At 41.3% G+C, this 18,052-nt stretch overlaps 1 protein-coding gene across 2 annotated transcripts in view; it reads left to right on the top strand.

Moving 5' to 3' along the window:
• Positions 1-1,413: 1,413 nt before the first annotated feature.
• The window catches only part of sh3rf2.S (SH3 domain containing ring finger 2 S homeolog), a 119,614-nt gene continuing 102,975 nt past the window's right edge, over positions 1,414-18,052 (top strand). The window contains exon 1 of one of the 2 annotated variants that reach the window (XM_041587602.1): positions 1,414-1,451. The gene's annotated coding sequence lies outside the window, so the exon portion shown is untranslated. 2 annotated transcript variants of the gene reach the window in all.

Genomic DNA, 18,052 nt, shown 5'->3' with positions numbered 1-18,052 from the left:
AGAAAACATATCTTTTGATGATCTCTTGCAAATTCATATTGCATTTAACTAGCAACTAATACCGAAATTCCTGAAGAACAAACGTATATAGTACATGTGAAGTGTTGAAAAGGAATGAACCCTAAAAGGTGATTCAATTGCAGTAGTAATTTATGGTACCAGTGGCACAGTACAATTCTTCTTTAGCTGTACAAAAATATTTATTGAATTTGAAGGAAAAACACTTTGTTTTATGTTACCCAAACTTGTCATCCAGTTGAACTGGCAAAAACACTTTCAGCTCAGAATGAACAAGCACTTTTCTGTTCATGCCCAGAGCTATAACTGACCAAAATCAATATTTATAATGGGTAGAGCAAATGTCTAGCTTGGAAAAAAAACGCCTTAACTTTATCACCGGTTTTTAACTTCAGGACAGAAACAAATTACATCAGGGCCTGGGATAAAGAGAAGCAGTTTTCTTATGGATATACAACAGCAATAATGTTGTGGCAACATCTGAAAAGGAATTCATCCTGAAAAAGAAATCTGAACGGCATAAGACTGTACAATATCGATTGTCAAAAGATAATCTACACCTCTCTCACCTACTACGCATTTTGTCACCACAGCGTTTGGATTAAAGGATAAATCAGATTTGTAGGTGGCTGACATCTGAAGCTCCCAAGATAACACCATTCCCGAATAGTAAAATCATGTAGCTAATATGTTTCACTGCTGCTAAGGCCAGTCTATCTTCACGTCATAGCAAATTTGGTCAACTTGAATCCTGTCATGTCCTTTGATTTGACCAGCTTCTTCTTTAGCTGCTCCACAGTATCTCTACATGAATAATATGTTGGTGAAAGTTTGAAAGAGGTCCTGTTTGGTAGTAAACTTGTGTTATTATGTCTTCAAAACTTGCCAAGCCAAGAATTTAAGAATGAAGAACTCACAACTGATTTGAGGCCACTGGGAGCTATAGCAAAAGGGGTGCTTTGCACTACTGTTTGATCACTGCTTTAAAGGGCAAGTAAAGTCTAAAATAGAATAAATTAGAGGGAAATTGTGGAAGCACTCAAGGCTAAATCAAAATATATTTAAATATAATGGAAGTGCTACTTACAATGCACTTCCCTGGGCCCCTGTCTCATAAATAATTCAGTATAAATGCAAGTGCATGTTTACAAAACAGGGGTTTTTAGTTACCAAAGTTATGATCATAAAATTGAAAAGCCTTATGAGTGCTTCCACAATCCCCCAATTTTGTATATTGTATTAGCCTGAAGCTGTGGCTTAGCTTCATGTGGTTTTTAATAGCACCCCATACCCACCCCTATATACTAATGGTGGTCCTATGCTTTTAAATATGGGCGTTGGTTTGGGCAATTGCTCTCTCTTAAAAGCCCTTATGGGCGGGGGAGGATTCAGCCTTCAGATTGAAACCAATGTTCAACATACACTGAAAACAGGTAATGCTATTATGCAGAGAATTGTCTTTTTATATTATGACCTGAGAACAAACAAGTTAGGGACCGCCATATGGGGTTTACCTTGACGTGGTATGGTGGCTTTTCAACTTTATGATCATAACTTTGTAACTAAAAAACCCCTGTTTTGTAAGCACATGCACTTGCATTTATACTGAATTACTTATGAGACAGGGACCCAGGGAAGTGCATTGTAAGTAGCACTTCCATTATACTTAAATATATTTTGATTTAGCCTTATGAGTGCTTCCACAATCCCCCAATTTTGTCTAAACTAGAATAAGGCTAGAAATGCTGTATTTTGTCTACTTAACATAAATTTGAACTTACTGCACCAGAAGCCTAATTAAACACATGATTTATGCTTTCAAATCTGGCCACAGGGGGTTATCATGTTGTAACTTTGTTAAACATTAGGGATGGGCGAATTTTTTCGCCTCGTTTCGCCGAAAAAATGACGCCCATAGACTTGCATGGAGACTTTAATGGGCGTCTGCGACATTTCACCGGCGGCGAATTTTTGGCGAAACGAAACGGGTCAAATTCGCCCATCCCTGTTAAACATCTTTGCAAAACCAAGACTGTGCACATGTTCAGTGTGGTCTGGGCTGCTGCTTAGGGATTATCATAAATTATTAAAGTCAAATAACATCTGCCAGAAGCCGATACAGCAAGACTGATTAATAATCAGAATAGGCAGACTGCACTGGGTCCTGTGTTGTCATGTAAACTAATGTGGATTTTATAGTTTTTGTATTGTTTAATACAAACTTTCTCCAACTCTGCAGAACCAGTGGCTACAGCAAAATAATCCTCCAAATAGAATCCCAGTTTATATGTTTAAATCTGGCTCCATGATCTTTGTCCCTGCAGCTGGAGTTGGAAACAGGGCAGAGACACATGCTGCTATATTGCCTGCTAGAATGTAAATCGCCAGTGGGATGGCACTCGGAATGCTTTGTTATCCGAAGTCGCCCTAAGTTGCCTCACAAGGAAACTTCGGGCGACTTCAGTAAGCCAAAGCAATCCGAGTGGCATCTCGCCGGTGATTTACATTCTAGCCAGCGGGAAGGCAGTTCGGGGACATTAGTTGCCTGAAGAAGAACTGATCTGTCGCTGAGTGACTAATCTCCCAATATAGCAGCATATGTCTCTGCCCAGGGTCAGACTGGCCTGGCGGAACACCGGGAAAAAACACGGTGGGCCCTGACCCTCATGGGCCCCCACCGGGCCAGACCCCCTCTCCAGATGTTCGGCTTTTTTTTAAAAAAAATCTCTTTCGGCGACTCACAACGCCGTTTCGCGAATTTCACGAATTTTTCGGCAAAGCGAAACGGCACAAATTCGCCCATCACTATCTTGCAGTACTCATTTGCTCGATGTTGAAAACAGGTGCAGTTCATGCTGCGCCAGTAGTTCTTTAATGCTTAACCAGAACGGTATATTTATTAACAATAGCACCGATCCACAAAGGAGTATTCAGAACAATCAGATAGCATAAAGGAAGCAAATACTTACAGCAGCATGCATTGGGCTGGATCCCTACAGGCAAGGGTTCATGTCAGCAGAGGTGGCAGTAATGTGAAAGGTACAGCCAGCTTTCAGGAACTCTTTAGTCGGCTTCTAGGGGAATTCCTATCATCCCTAGTCTTAACACTTTGTCCCTACTTCTGGGCTATTAGTACCCGGGGATCTTAATCCCTCTAATGTCTCCTCTTCGGAGCTTTGAGCTTCTCAACTACCTAAGCTAACTATCACTCCTAGAGTGATCTATGACAGAGTATGCTAATCTATTTACTAGGGCCAATGCTCCTAGGATCACAATACCCATTCCCTTCCAGCCTGCTTGGTTGGGCTACAGAAATGGACCCAGACCTCATGGTTCACAAAACCTTTATACTACTGCACAGTGCCATCTAGTGTACACTGTGAGAACTACAGGGGTTACATAAGCACAAGGTCCCCATTAGGACATATTACTAGGGATGTGCTTGTCAATAATGTGTAAGTGTGTCTACATTTTCACATCCCTACAAATGTATAATCAGAACAGTTAGATTAGCCACCAAGATGCTCAACAGGGTCCAATTACACAGTATGTGATATCACCCTCTGCTATATTACTAAAACCCCTACCATTAACCTTACTAAATCAGAATACCTTTTGAAAAACATGATACCAATTTCTGAAGCAATTAGAAAAAAAAGCTTTACTTGTATTGACAGAAATGGTCTCAATCACACAAGACTAATAAGATGCTTCTACACAAATCCCACTTTACCTGCTGATATGTAATATTACTGCTTTCTTGTCACTGTAAATTGCAATACAAGATCATACAAAAGAACACCAAGAATCATATTTTTAGAAAGGACATTTAAGAAAGGAAAAAAGAATCCTCGCTGCAGCACAAAATGACTGTAGTCTGATCCAAAGAAATGTTGATCCAACAGGTTAAGTTAACTTATTTACAATGAGGTTCCATTGTTCTCAGTATGCTCGGTCTTAATACATTTTAACTACTATTGTATGATTAAAGATTGTACTAATAGTTGCTGTACTTTGCAGTTATTTAACCACTTTAACCAAAATTGTTTTGTAACCTCATATTCTAAAATGGTCATATAAAAAAAGGCTCCACAAACAAAACACCACTGGCACATCCAATGCTTGTGAAGCCAGTTGTGGGTTTATTTATTTAGCTCATAATAATGAGCCATTATTATGAGCTAAATAAATAAACCCACAGCTGGTTTCACAAGCATCGGATGTGCCATTGTTTTTTTGTTCATGGATACTGGTTTTGGGCCCTTGGCAGTTTTTGGGGCCGTACATCTAGAGGCACCTGATACCAAACAGGTAATATTGTAAGTAGCACTCAATTTCGGTATAAAAAAAAGGCTGTCCCCCAAGTACTCAGCATTTCAGCACATTGTTAGTATCCCTCTGTAAAGCTCAGAAATAATGTTAAGGTGTAGTAGGACTTTTCAAGAAATGTATTTGACCTTTGGTAGAACATAGCTGTAAATACCAGAAATTATCATGAGCACAGTATCCATGGTGCAAATTGGAATGCAATTCATCCTGCATTTATACTCACATAATTCAAGCATAATTGTCATAGCGAGGGGGAGATGTGCTTGATGACGTTTTTGTCTGATAAATTAAACTGTGCACAATTGTGCTTGTACTTGATCGCAGTTGTCGGGATTCAGTTATTTCCAGTGCATGTCATCAAAATTACATCAGTGCATGATTGTTTGCACACAAGAACAATGTCCCTATTGAAAATCACTACAGGTGTCAGGGTGGATAACAAAGGTGATGACCAAAACTTAGCAGAAGTGTGTCCCAACGTTCCACTTGGGACACACATGCCTTTAATGCATGACTTAAGTTTGCACAATGACTTCACCCATTTACTGTAGGTTGTAAATGAGGCATATGGTCTTCTGCACCACTGGTCCAACTAAAGCCTTGTCACTGCCAAATAAGCAGCCTGGAGCAGCGTACAACATAAGCAGGTCTTTTTGCATGGTCTACTCTTGTTGTTTCATTGCATCTCAAATACTGTTGTATAATATTTATTCTGTCTATTCCCAATTTCTGTCTTAAGTGTCAAAATATATTTCTCTTCAGACGATTTGCATATTTTGATTATTACTGTGAAATAAATGTCAATGGCTGAGCTCTGCTGCCTTTATAATAACATTCAGTGAAAGAATGCCAAGATCTCAGGTTTTTATAAACATTTGTAGAGGATAATCTGGGTATAGCGATGCCAGCAAGCGAATCCAAGAGCCATAGTACAAATGTTTTTACAATGCAAATATGATGTACCTCTGTATTGGATTCAACTGTGGAACCTAATTAGGAAAACCAGTACCAAGGTAAAATGTTGTTTTTTATGCTTAATCCCAACAGGCAACACGTCAGCTAAAATTTAAAATTCTTTCACACATATAAAATATAATATCCATAACAATAACAATCATGTAATTGCACAAACTGGAATTTGGAATGTAAAGCCTTAAACCATCAGTTTGTGTGAGTATGATCAACCTTCTTTATTTTGTTTTGACTACTTTGCTTAATTGCTGTGAATTTAATTAAAAAAAACTCAAAATCAACAAATAATTGTTAAAAAATAACCTTTTTGTTGAGTACACTTAAAAGTAGGTATACATACCGTCAATTATTTGATTCAGGATTTGGCCAGATCCCAACACTGTTTGCACGATTCTGCCTTTCTCCCTATTTTGCCATTTTTAAAAGGGAAATATAATTTTTAAATGTTTTAATTTTGTTGTTAATTAGGAGTTTTCAGCTATTCAGAAATAAGGTATTAAATATCCTTAGCCCCTTTGTACTTATTTAGGAAGTACAAAGGGTAGAGAGGTAGAAAAGAGGCTTCACCATCACCATATAAAGGATATTGCTTTATATATTTATATATATAGAGAGAGAGAGAGAGAGAGAGAGAGAGAGAGAGAGAGAGAGAGAGAGATATATTGTGGTATGGTGACAAAAAGGTCCCCAGTTTCCTGGGGAAAAGTGATTGATGGAATGTATGTTGGGCCACGGATTCTCAGATATTGTTACTGAGGTGAGACCAGTAGTGCTCTTAGCAGAGAAACACTATGTCTCTCTGCAAGGTTTTTGTAATTGATGATCCGGGACTGGTCTTACTGGGAACCCGCAAGAGTAGGGTGGGGCGGATTCCCAAATCCGTAGGCCAGGTTTTCAAGAGGCCCTAGGCCTATTTAGTACACCTGATGCTGAGCAGCAGTGCTGAATGTGTGTGAGACAAACTGCTGGTATTGCTCAGCTTCAGGAGAGAAAGCAAAGCATTTATTTTGTGAACCAGAAGGTTGGATTTTTTTCTGTTGAACTGCTGTGTTTCGGTTACCTTCCCCCTGCGAGGGGAAATTTCTGCAGCCGCTGGAAAATAGGAAGCAGGAAGCCCTTAAACCGATCCTGGTGTGTGAAGTCGCCTCTTTTGCAGCCTACCAGCGAGTGAACCCCCACAATTGGTGTTTCGTATGCAGGCAGCGATTGCCACACACGGAAGTTGCCTAACCACGGTAAGTCTCCTGTGGGTATTGTGTATAGCTTATAAGTGGGATTTAAAGAGACAGTGCACTTAAAAGTTGTGAAATGGAGGATGTCCTCAAGGCTTTGCTGCAGTGCACTGCAACTTTACAGAAGGCCCACCAGGAGAGCCAGTTGCTACAGCAGCAGTGTAAAGCCACCCAGCAGGAGGCAAATCGTCTGTTGGAGGCCCAGATCACTGCACTGGCGCAGGCTGCAGAGAAAGATCGGCAGCTGCAAATTGAGGTGGTAAAACAACTGACAGCCAGGGTCTCTGGGGATGCTGCCCTAGTCCCCGGAGTGCCACGCTCCATCCCGGGCAGCCACCTCCTGTGGAGAATGACTGGGCAGGATGATGTGGAGGCCTTCCTCTGTACCTTTGAGAGGACGGCGGAGCAGCAAGCCTGGTCGAGGGAGCAATGGGCAATGATTGTTGCACCACTACTAGTGGGGGATTCCCAGAAAGCTTTTTATGACCTGTCCTCCGAGGACGCAAGGGACTATGACAAGCTGAAGTCTGAAATCCTGCGGAGACTGGGAATAACCACCTCTGTGAGGGCACAGCGGGTCCACAGTTGGGAATTTAAGGTTAAAGGATCACCCCGCTCCCAGATGTATGATCTCATTAACCTTGTGAAACGCTGGCTGCAGGCGGACTTGCTTTCCGCGCCTCAGATTGTGGAAAGGGTCACAATGGACCGATATCGGAGAGCGCTTCCACCTGAATTACGCCGGTGGGTAAACCAAGCCGACCCAAATACAGCAGACCAGTTGGTGGAACTGGTGGAGCGATACCTTGCCGCTGAGGACTTCACTACGCGGGCGGTGCCCACCTCGAAGAGGACTCCTGCAGTGGACCGATCCAAGAAGTCGGCTACAGTGGAAAACCTCAGCCCAGAGGACCCCGGTAATCCACGTCTAGACTCGACAAGAAGAAGACCCCGTGGAGACAGCCCCCGCCAGACCCGAGGAGCTCCCCAGTGCTGGAGGTGCAGAGAGTGGGGACATATTGCCGCCAACTGCCCAGCTGATCCAGAACCCATGGAGTGTGGAACGGAGGGGAAGTTGTCTCTGTTCGCTCGACCAGGTCTCGTTGCGGATCCTGATGTACCAACTTGTGTCGTCCAGATTGGTAAGCGCACTGTGAATGCACTATTAGACACAGGTAGCTTAGTCACACTGGTAAACACCCAACTCCTGAAGGACTGTCCTTTAACGCAGCGTCAAGTAGGAGTGGTGTGTGTACATGGGGACTGTAAGAAATACCCCACAGCCTTAGTGACTTTTGTGACCCCCGCAGGGACTGTGTGCCATGAAGTGGCAGTGTCTCCCATACTCTTGCACAGTGTAATTTTGGGCAGAGACTTTCCCTTATTTCGTGAACTGTGCCAGGAGCAAGCTCCAGAGACTGAGAAAAGTTTTGAGCATGGTGAGGTGACACCCCACCCTATTGAACTGGATACTTCTATAGAAACTGTTAAGGACAATAGAGTGTCTGGGGGAGAGAAAACAGAACCACCCATGTCAGGTGTTATTGTAAGTGGTACCGAGGATGGGTTGGAAGATAGTGAGTTGTTTCCCTTAGCTGTATTAGCTGGTGAATCTGAGGTAACTGCGGAGACCATTGAGGAACCTAGCATGCCTGAGCTAGAGGTCTCCCGGGATAACTTCGGAACTGCCCAGCTAAGGGACCCGACACTCACTAAAGCTTGGGAAAATGTCAAGGTTAAAAATGGGAACCCCGAAAATCCTGGGGTAGATTGTGTATTTCCCCACCTTGCTGTACAAAATGACTTGCTTTACCATGTGGATAAGGTTCGAGGAGAGATTGTGGAACAGCTAGTGGTCCCACAGCCATATAGGAGAACAGTTCTCAATCTGGCCCATTCTCATCCACTAGGTGGCCACCTAGCGTATGAGAAAACCAAAGACCGAATGCTACAGAGGTTTTTTTGGCCGGGGGTACATGCAGATGTGAAGAACTATTGTGAATCATGCCTTGAGTGTCAGAAATCGGCCCCAATGCCCCATTTTCGCAGCCCATTAGTTCCCTTACCCGTAATCGAAATCCCATTTGATCGTTTTGCCATGGACTTGGTAGGGCCACTAATAAAATCTGCTAGGGGGCATCAGTATATTTTGGTAGTCATGGACCACGCCACTCGGTATACAGAGGCTGTCCCCTTAAGGAACACCTCTTCAAAGACCATAGCTCGAGAGCTGTTCCACATGTTCACCCGCACAGGAATTCCAAAATAGATCCTTACAGATCAGGGGACTCCCTTCATGTCTAGGGTGATGAAGGAATTGTGCAGGTTTCTCCAAATAAAACAGTTACGCACATCTGTCTATCATCCCCAAACTGACGGGTTGGTGGAAAGGTTCAACAAGACCCTTAAGGGGATGTTAAAAAAAGTGGTGGATAAAGATGGGAGGAACTGGGATTGTTTACTTCCATATCTCATGTTTGCCATTAGAGAAGTCCCACAGGCCTCTACAGGGTTTTCACCCTTTGAGTTGTTGTATGGCCGCCACCCACGAGGGCTGTTGGACGTGGCAAAGGAGACATGGGAGTCTGAAGCCACCCCAAACAAAAGTGTGGTAGAGCATGTTGCAGACATGCAGGACCGTCTTGCAAAGGTAATGCCCCTTGTGAGAGAACATATGCTTCAGGCCCAGCAAGCTCAAAGACGCATATATAATAGATCGGCTCGTGTCCGAACTTTCCATCCTGGGGACAGGGTGTTAGTCCTGATTCCTACGGTGGAAAGTAAGTTCCTGGCTAAATGGCAAGGCCCCTATGAGATTATAGAACGCGTAGGGGATGTTAATTATAAAGTGTCCCAACCAGACAAGCGGAAAAAAGAGCAGCTCTACCATGTTAACTTAATTAAGCCCTAGAAGGATAGGGAATCGCTGTCTGCCTGTCCTGCAGTTGTAGAGGTAAAGATCCCACAGGTGCCTGAGGTAAAAGTGGCTGAGACCCTCACTAACAGTCAGAAGCAGGAGATGAAAGAATTTCTGATCCGGAATAGACAAATATTCTCAGACCAGCCTGGGCTTACTGATATTATTAAACATGACATTATAACTGGACCTGGGGTTAAAGTCAAACCTTATAGGATACCCAAGGCACGACGCCAGGCAGTGACAGAGGAAATTAGAAGGATGTTGGAGCTGGATGTAATTGAGGAGTCCCATAGTGAATGGTCCAGCCCCATTGTCCTTATCCCAAAACCGGATGGTAGCATCCGATTTTGCAATGACTTCAGAAAGTTAAATGAGGTCAGCAAGTTTGATGCATATCCAATGCCCCGGGTTGACGAATTGATAGAAAGGCTAGGGCAGGCCCGCTACATTACCACCCTAGATCTTACCAAAGGGTACTGGCAGGTACCCCTCACTGAAGGGGCCAAAGAGAAGACTGCGTTTTCCACTCCTGAGGGGCAGTGGCAACATAAACGCTTACCGTTTGGCTTACATGGGGCTCCAGCAACGTTCCAGAGAATGATGGACCGCATTCTCAAACCACATCGAGGATATGCTTCAGCTTACCTGGATGATGTGGTTATCTTTAGCCCAGATTGGGAAAGTCATTTGCCCCGGGTACAAGCGGTCCTTGACTCTATTTGGAAGGCAGGTCTGACAGCAAATCCCAAAAAGTGTGCAATGGGGTTAGAAGAGGCCCGCTATTTGGGGTATGTTATTGGAAGGGGGGTAGTCAAGCCACAGGTGTCCAAAATTGAGGGAATTCAGGAGTGGCCCCGGCCCAAATCCAAGAAGCAAGTGAGGGCCTTTCTTGGGATAGTGGGATATTACAGGAGGTTTGTCCCCAATTTTGCCACCCTAGCAGCCCCGCTTACTGACCTCACAAAAGGGAGTAAAGCTGGAACAGTTACATGGACCCCAGAGGCAGAGGAAGCCTTTCTAAACTTGTAGGCATCCCTGTGCAGATACCCTGTGCTGATAGCTCCTGACTTAAAGAAAGAGTTTCTTGTACAGAATGATGCTTCTGAAGTTGGGTTAGGGGCTGTTCTGTCACAAGTAGTGAATGGGGAAGAACACCCAGTAGCATACCTAAGCAGGAAGCTAACCCCCGCTGAATGCAGGTATACCATTGTAGAGAGAGAGAGTGCCTGGCCATCAAGTGGGCACTGGAGAGCTTGAGATACTATCTGTTAGGGAGGCAGTTCAAACTTGTCACTGACCATGCCCCACTTAAATGGATGGCCCAAAATAGGGAAAAGAACGCCAGGGTCACCAGATGGTTCTTGTCCCTTCAAAATTTCAAGTTCTCAGTAGAACATAGACCTGGAAAGATGCAAGGGAATGCAGATGCTCTCTCCAGGGTACATGCATTGGTGGCATACTGTGCTCAGCCCTACGGGCTTGAGCAGAGGGGGGGGATATGTGGTATGGTGACAAAAAGGTCCCCAGTTTCCTGGGGAAAAGTGATTGATGGAATGTATGTTGGGCCACGGATTCTCAGATATTGTTACTGAGGTGACACTATGTCTCTCTGCAAGGTTTTTGTAATTGATGATCCGGGACTGGTCTTACTGGGAACCCGCAAGAGTAGGGTGGGGCGGATTCCCAAATCCGTAGGCCAGGTTTTCAAGAGGCCCTAGGCCTATTTAGTACACCTGATGCTGAGCAGCAGTGCTGAATGTGTGTGAGACAAACTGCTGGTATTGCTCAGCTTCAGGAGAGAAAGCAAAGCATTTATTTTGTGAACCAGAAGGTTGGATTTTTTCTGTTGAACTGCTGTGTTTCGGTTACCTTCCCCCTGCGAGGGGAAATTTCTGCAGCCGCTGGAAAATAAACGCGGGCAGGAAGCCCTTAAACCGATCCTGGTGTGTGAAGTCGCCTCTTTTGCAGCCCTACCAGCGAGTGAACTCCCACAATATATATATATATATATATATATATATATATATATATATATATATATATATATATATATATATTGGATGCCACTCTATGCGACTATATGTGCAATTAAAATGAGTTTGGTGCTTTTATATTTAAAAGAGCAAATTGCACATTACGAACACAATTATTAGAGGCATATTTATCAAGGGTCGAATTTAGAGTTTATGGGAGTTTATAAAAACGATCTCAAAATTCGAAAAAAAACAACTAATTGAAACATTTTTAAAAACAATTGGAATTTTTAAAATTTGGGCGAATAGGATCGACCTGCAAACTTGAATCTAATTCAAATCAAATTCGATTCGAGTTTTTTCACCAAAAAAATATGTTTTTCAAAAGTCCACCAAACGACTCCAAATTAAGTACATGCCATAAGCTAAAACACCAATTTGGCAGGTTTTAGATGGTGAATAGTCAAAATCAAATGATTAAAGGGACAGTTAATGATAAATTACGGAATTCGAATTTCATATTTTTTTTTTAACTCAAATCGAATTTGGACTATCCCCTAGTCAAATTACACCAAAATAAACTCGAAATTTGAAAAATTTAAAAATCCTAATTTTCAATCCGACCCTTGAGAAATCTGCCCCTTAATGTTTTTTCCCTCAACGCAGCATTTTGTCATACAATATGAGCATCATTGCAGGTAGTATTTTCAGAGCAGAACAAAATATTTAAAGACACTATTCAGACAAATTGGCCTGTCTATCCAGACCTGATCACAATGATGCTAAATGTTAATATTACAAGGCACAACTTTAGTGGGTGAGAAGTTCCATATTAAAGGCATTCTTGGCAGATGGATATCAGACAGCCCAAATTCAGGGCATTACTCATGATCTGCCCAAAGAGTTTGGAGATGGTTTCTTTGTTCAAAAAAACTGGATTTTCTTTTGTTTACCAAAAGCCTTATGGATAATACATTCAGAAAGCATTTCATGTTGCTTAAATATTTTTATTATAATCCTTGCAAATAGCTGCATATTTTAATATATTAGGCGAATAAACCAGATTCAGCTAGAATAAACAAAACAGACGTTAAAGCCTATTTATGCCTGAGTAGAAATATATAATAAAACACAGTTGGATGCTTACTATGCATGCCGGGAAAAGTAGAAGTAGCTGCAGAGCTACAGGCAGCTTTACTGGAACTCAAAATCACTAGTTACATTCTAGCCATGCCTGCTGCTCTTATATTTTTTTGATTTTCCCTGTCTCCAGCTATATCAAGTCTCAATCTAGAGCAAAACCGACTTAATGATAATTATGCACAAGAATCCTTCTTTAGGGCTTTCCGTTATGCTTTGTTATCACAATTGTGTAATTCACTCTTGAATTTACTACGTGTCTCTGAAAACCTCTGGGAAAACCATCTTTTTGCTCATTTTTGCTATGGAAATCTTACATCTTTTTACTACTCCCACAGGGACCCACTAATTTTATTATAAATGTTATGTGAACAAAATGATATTGTAGTTAAAGGGCATGTAAAGTCTAAAATAGAATAAGGCTAGAAATGCTGTATTTTGTATACTAAATATAAACATGAACTTACTGCCCCACAAGCCTAATGAAACAAATAATTTATGCTTTCAAAGTTGGCCACAGGGGGTCACCATCTTGTAACTTTGTTAAACATCTTTGCAAGATTAAGATTGTGCACATGCTCAGTGTGCTCTGGGTGCTTAGGGATCATCATAAACAAAGCTGCTTGAGTTCTGCATGGCTGGGAAGTATGGCGGGGCTGCCCCTGCTGTTCATAAGTATGATTGTTTCCCTGCTCAGCAGTTAGGGACCATCTGACAATTCCTATCCACAGCAGTAAATGAAGGCAGAATTTCACTGCATACAGTCAGGTTTCTTAAAAAATGGTACACATTTTTTAATTAAAGTATATTTGATATAGGTTTCTTTTTCATTAAAGAAAGTAAAAATGGGATTTTATTTTTTTGCCTTTACATGCTCTTTAAGGACTTGCCATCCAAACCCATATTTTTATTCACTTGCTCAAAGATCAAATTTTCTGATTCCTCTCCCATTGTTTAATCCCACTGCCCACAGACACACACACAAACACACTTCACTTGGTAACCACTTATTTGCATAGCAATCTTGGTGAGTGGTACATGGTAGGTATGAGGAGGCTGGAATGTGACTGTGTGAATCCTTTGCCATGGATAGATATGGCACTGCTTTCATTGTATGTGCAAAGTCAAAAACCCTGACAGCTGCAGTAACAAAAACATGAATACATTGAGCACAATGTGATGGGGAAAATATTGGTTTACTAGTTTCATGCTCTAATGTGACTTTATTGCATTATCTTCTTTAGCCCTTCTACTTTATAAATTGTCACACTGCACCAAATCCTACAGTAAAGGTCATACTGTATTCCATCATCGCATTAGTTTGTTTGTATTTTAGGTTCTAGACAGTAGGAGGTGCTGTCTCAGCACTTAGCCAATAGATGGTTGTTAATGCCATGGATTTTATTTTATATTCTTTTCTTGTTTTAACTTGTGGATCTGCAGCGCTTCATCAACTGCAACCCTGGGCATAAGTCACTCATCCTCTGAACAATGGTAAATCCCCCGGACCTGGTGTTTTCTGGATAAGGGGTCTTTCTGTAATTTGGATCTCCATACCTTAAGTCTACTGAAAAATAATTTAAATATTAAATACTCCCAATGGTCTTGTTTTGTCTCCAGTATTAGTTATATCTTAGTTGGGATCAAGTACAGAAGAAAGGAAACCAGTTTTAAAAATGTGAATTATTTACTAATAAAATGGAGTTTATGGGAGATGGCCTATACCCAGATAACCTATACCTGTATAAGTGAAAATTGTACATGGAGCTGCCCTGAGTTTGTCAAATCGTACCCAATTGTGTGACACCAATGAAGTCATTACCGTGGCCTATTTCCTTCCACGTACAATTGTACAACTAGATTCTGTTATTCCAAACATTTCCCTGTGGCCACTAGGGGCCAGTGATTATCTGTGTTTCAAACTAGTGTTTCAAGCTAATGTGACCACAAATATATAAATCTAAGTAGGAGATTTGCTTTTTTAATTCAATTGCCTGAATTGTTTTGTTCCAGGTGTCAGATTGTTTTCTTCAATTCATTTCAATTTTCATTCAGTGAAAATTTAGAACTCACCACTGAATGACTCACTCACTTTCTATTCATTCCTATGGGATTTTTTTAATCGTATTTATCAATAGAGTTCACCATAATAACCAAGTCGTGTTTATTGGTAACTATGGGTTTCTAGACTTGGTGAAAAGATTGCAACTTTTGTTTTCTGACTGCTAGACCTATAGGGGAAATTCAGTGCAGCTCTAAGGTTTAACTAGGGATAGAGACTTGGAGCTAGAGCGTTACCTTTTTTTCTCCTCTTTACACCACTATTTGCATCTTTTGAATCTTTCTGTGACCCTGTACTATATTTTTGTCCTCTTCATGATATGACATTTAAAGGAGAACCAAACCCTTGCTAATAAGAACCCCTGCCCCTTACCCTACATAGACCCTCCTCCCCCCAGCCTAGGTGGTACCTTTGGTAAATGCTCCTTGGTGCAGATTCAGGGCATCAGAGTTCACGGGCGCCATCTTCTTACATTCGGGAATAGAGTGGTGTAACGGTGCATGCGCAGTTGGAGCAATTCTTCTATTTTGAGATAACTGCGCATGCGCCGAAAGTCACGGAAATCGCCGAAGCGCCAGAAGACCCAAAGATTACCAAAGAAGAAAAAGATGGTGCCCGTGAACTCCGATGCCCTGAATCTGCACCGAGGGGTAAGTAAAGAGTTTGGGACATTTACCAAAGGTACCACCTAGGCTGGGGGGAGCAGTCTGGGTGGTCTATGTAGGGTAGGGGAGTAGGGGTTTTTATTAGAAAGGGGTTGATTCTCCTTTAAGGAAAAGTCTTGCTTTCAAGATGTATAATATAAACATGGAGATCTGTCTTTTGCCCATCTAGTGAAGTTTCATTAAGATGTGCTAGGTAACCATATTAAATATAGAACATTTCCAATGTATTAGCTCAGCTGAAATCCAACTTCTTTGCTGTTGCCTTCCACTCTTAAGGAATCTTCAGAAACAAACTCTAGCACTTTGGGACATGCCTTTAATCTGTAAGGTTCCTTCATCTTGACCTTCAATGCTCTGGTTACCTTCTCCCGTTTGTAATTGCCATTAAAGTCTCTTTTCTTATTGGCTATACTTTCATAAATTTAAATAGACTTTTACTCATTATAGGGGGGATTGGAAAGAAGAAAGCTAAAAACAGAGGTCCCCAGTCACGTTCAACAAGGCATCTGATGCAACTGCATTACTTCCTAAATTGCCATTGAGATTATGGATCTTTTTTGCTGTTTTATGAAATAGAGAAGCACAACACTTACTGGAGGACATAACCCTGGAGACAAAATTTGATTTTGTGGAACCATGAGCAAAAGATTTTCCATAGCCCACACCCAATGGGTGTCCGTAAATAGGGGCAAGGAAACTTCAAACGATTTTGGGAGACTGAAGCGACACATGAATAGTGATGGTGAATCTCTCCCGTTCACGAATTTCCCGCAAAATTCGCGAAAATTTGTGAAATAGGAAAGTTCACAAAAAAATTGTGACGAAAAAAACGTGAAATTCAAAAGTTTTCACAAAAAATCGAGCAATTCAAACGTTTTCACTAAAAAATCGAGCAATCGAAAGTTTCACGAAAAAAATCAAGCAATTCGAACGTTTTAATGAAAAAATCTTGAAAATTGGAAATTGACACCGCCGGCGAAACGCACGAATTTGCAGCGAATTCGTGCCAGGCAAATTTATTCGCCCATCACTACACATAAAGATAACACAGATGATAAAGCAGACAAAAGTTAAATAATGAACAGTTCAAGTAAAATTAGCAGTTAAAGGTAGTCCTGACTGATTCAACATTTTGAACTGTACAATGACAGTTTTTGGACTGTGTTGTGGACTTCAGGCAGGTTATGAAATGGTGCCCACTCACGTTATTTGTAGCTATACATCTTCAGGCAAACTGACGTTTTTTTTAGAATTGTGTCAATTCATTAAATATTTTACTATGGGGCCCATTTACTTAGCTCAAGTGAAGGAATAGAATAAAAAAAAACTTCGAATTTCGAATGATTTTTTTGGCTACTTCGACCATCAAATAGGCTACTTCAACCTTCGACTACAACTTCGAATCAAACGTTTCAAATTAAAAATCGCTTGACTATTCGACCATTCGATAGTCGAAGTACTGTCTGTTTAAAAAAAACTTTGACCCCCTAGTTCACCACCTAAAACCTACCGAGGTGCCATGTTAGCCTATGGGGAAGGTCCCTGTAGGCTTTGTAACAATTTTTAGGTCGATTGATGGATTAAAATCCTTCGAGTTCGATCGAACTATTTGCGGTAAATCCTTCGACTTCGATATTCGAAGTTGAAGGATTTACATTCGGCAGTCGAATATCGAGGGTTAATTAACCCTCGATATTCGACCCTATGTAAATCTGCCCCTACGGGTAACATAAGAGGCATGTGAATACCTTCTGCTTTCTATGTTTCTGTCCTTCTGCTGCATTAAGGTTTAGTTAGTGTGAATCCAGACACAGTGGAAACATTTTCAAAAAATTTTATGTGACATTTTTGGAAGAAAAAATAATTAAACATTTATATTATTATGTAAGTTTTTTAATATAAAAACTTATACTGATAACATCTGCTGACAAAGTTAACACAAGTGATTATTTTCCTTATAAAAAAGATAATGTGCAATAAAGACCATAAATGCCATCCCATCTTAGCAACAGAAAGAGAACACAGCTCCAGTCATGAGGACTTGACAAATGTGTCATAGCAGAGATGCAATTTCAGAGGCAGAATTGTGATTGATAAGCTTGTTTGCAGGTTCACTAGTGATAACTGATTAGAACAAGAAGACAGGGGTATAAGGAAATCTGGATCATCATGGCACAAACACAGATAATTAGTAATAATAATAATTCCTCAGAAAAATATTAGTATTTAGCAGCAAGTTTAAACACGTCATTCATTGCACAGTGGAACGGCTAGTTGACTCCTTACCCTAACCCAATTTTGGCTCTTCTGTTGCCCATTTAGAAGGAAATAATAGTAGTATTGGGGAAGTGAGGGAGACTGATGGTTTAAATAGTTGTGTGACAAACCCATGAGGAAATAGATTTGAGCTGTAAAACCTCAGTCAGGGAGTGTCATATAATCCTGTTTACACCGCTAATTAAAAAACACATCTGTCATCTTATTTTTCAAACTGCTGTATGACAGCCAATTCAATCTTCTATGAGGCTGAAGAATAGGCAGTGCAGGATTGTGCATGTAGGTATGATATGCCGTGGCTCTTCCCTTGACATCCCAATGAATTAGACGGGAAACTTCCTTACACACACTAGAGTCCTGAGCGGGTCCATTTTTTGGAACCCGTACCCGCAACCTGCAATCCGCATTCTTACCCGCTTGAACCCGCTACCCGACCCAACCCGCAAGTACCTTATCCACAACTC

Source organism: Xenopus laevis, chromosome 3S (genome assembly GCF_017654675.1).
Source record: "Xenopus laevis strain J_2021 chromosome 3S, Xenopus_laevis_v10.1, whole genome shotgun sequence".
Taxonomy (NCBI): domain Eukaryota; kingdom Metazoa; phylum Chordata; class Amphibia; order Anura; family Pipidae; genus Xenopus; species Xenopus laevis.
This window is presented reverse-complemented; position numbering and strand designations above follow the sequence as displayed.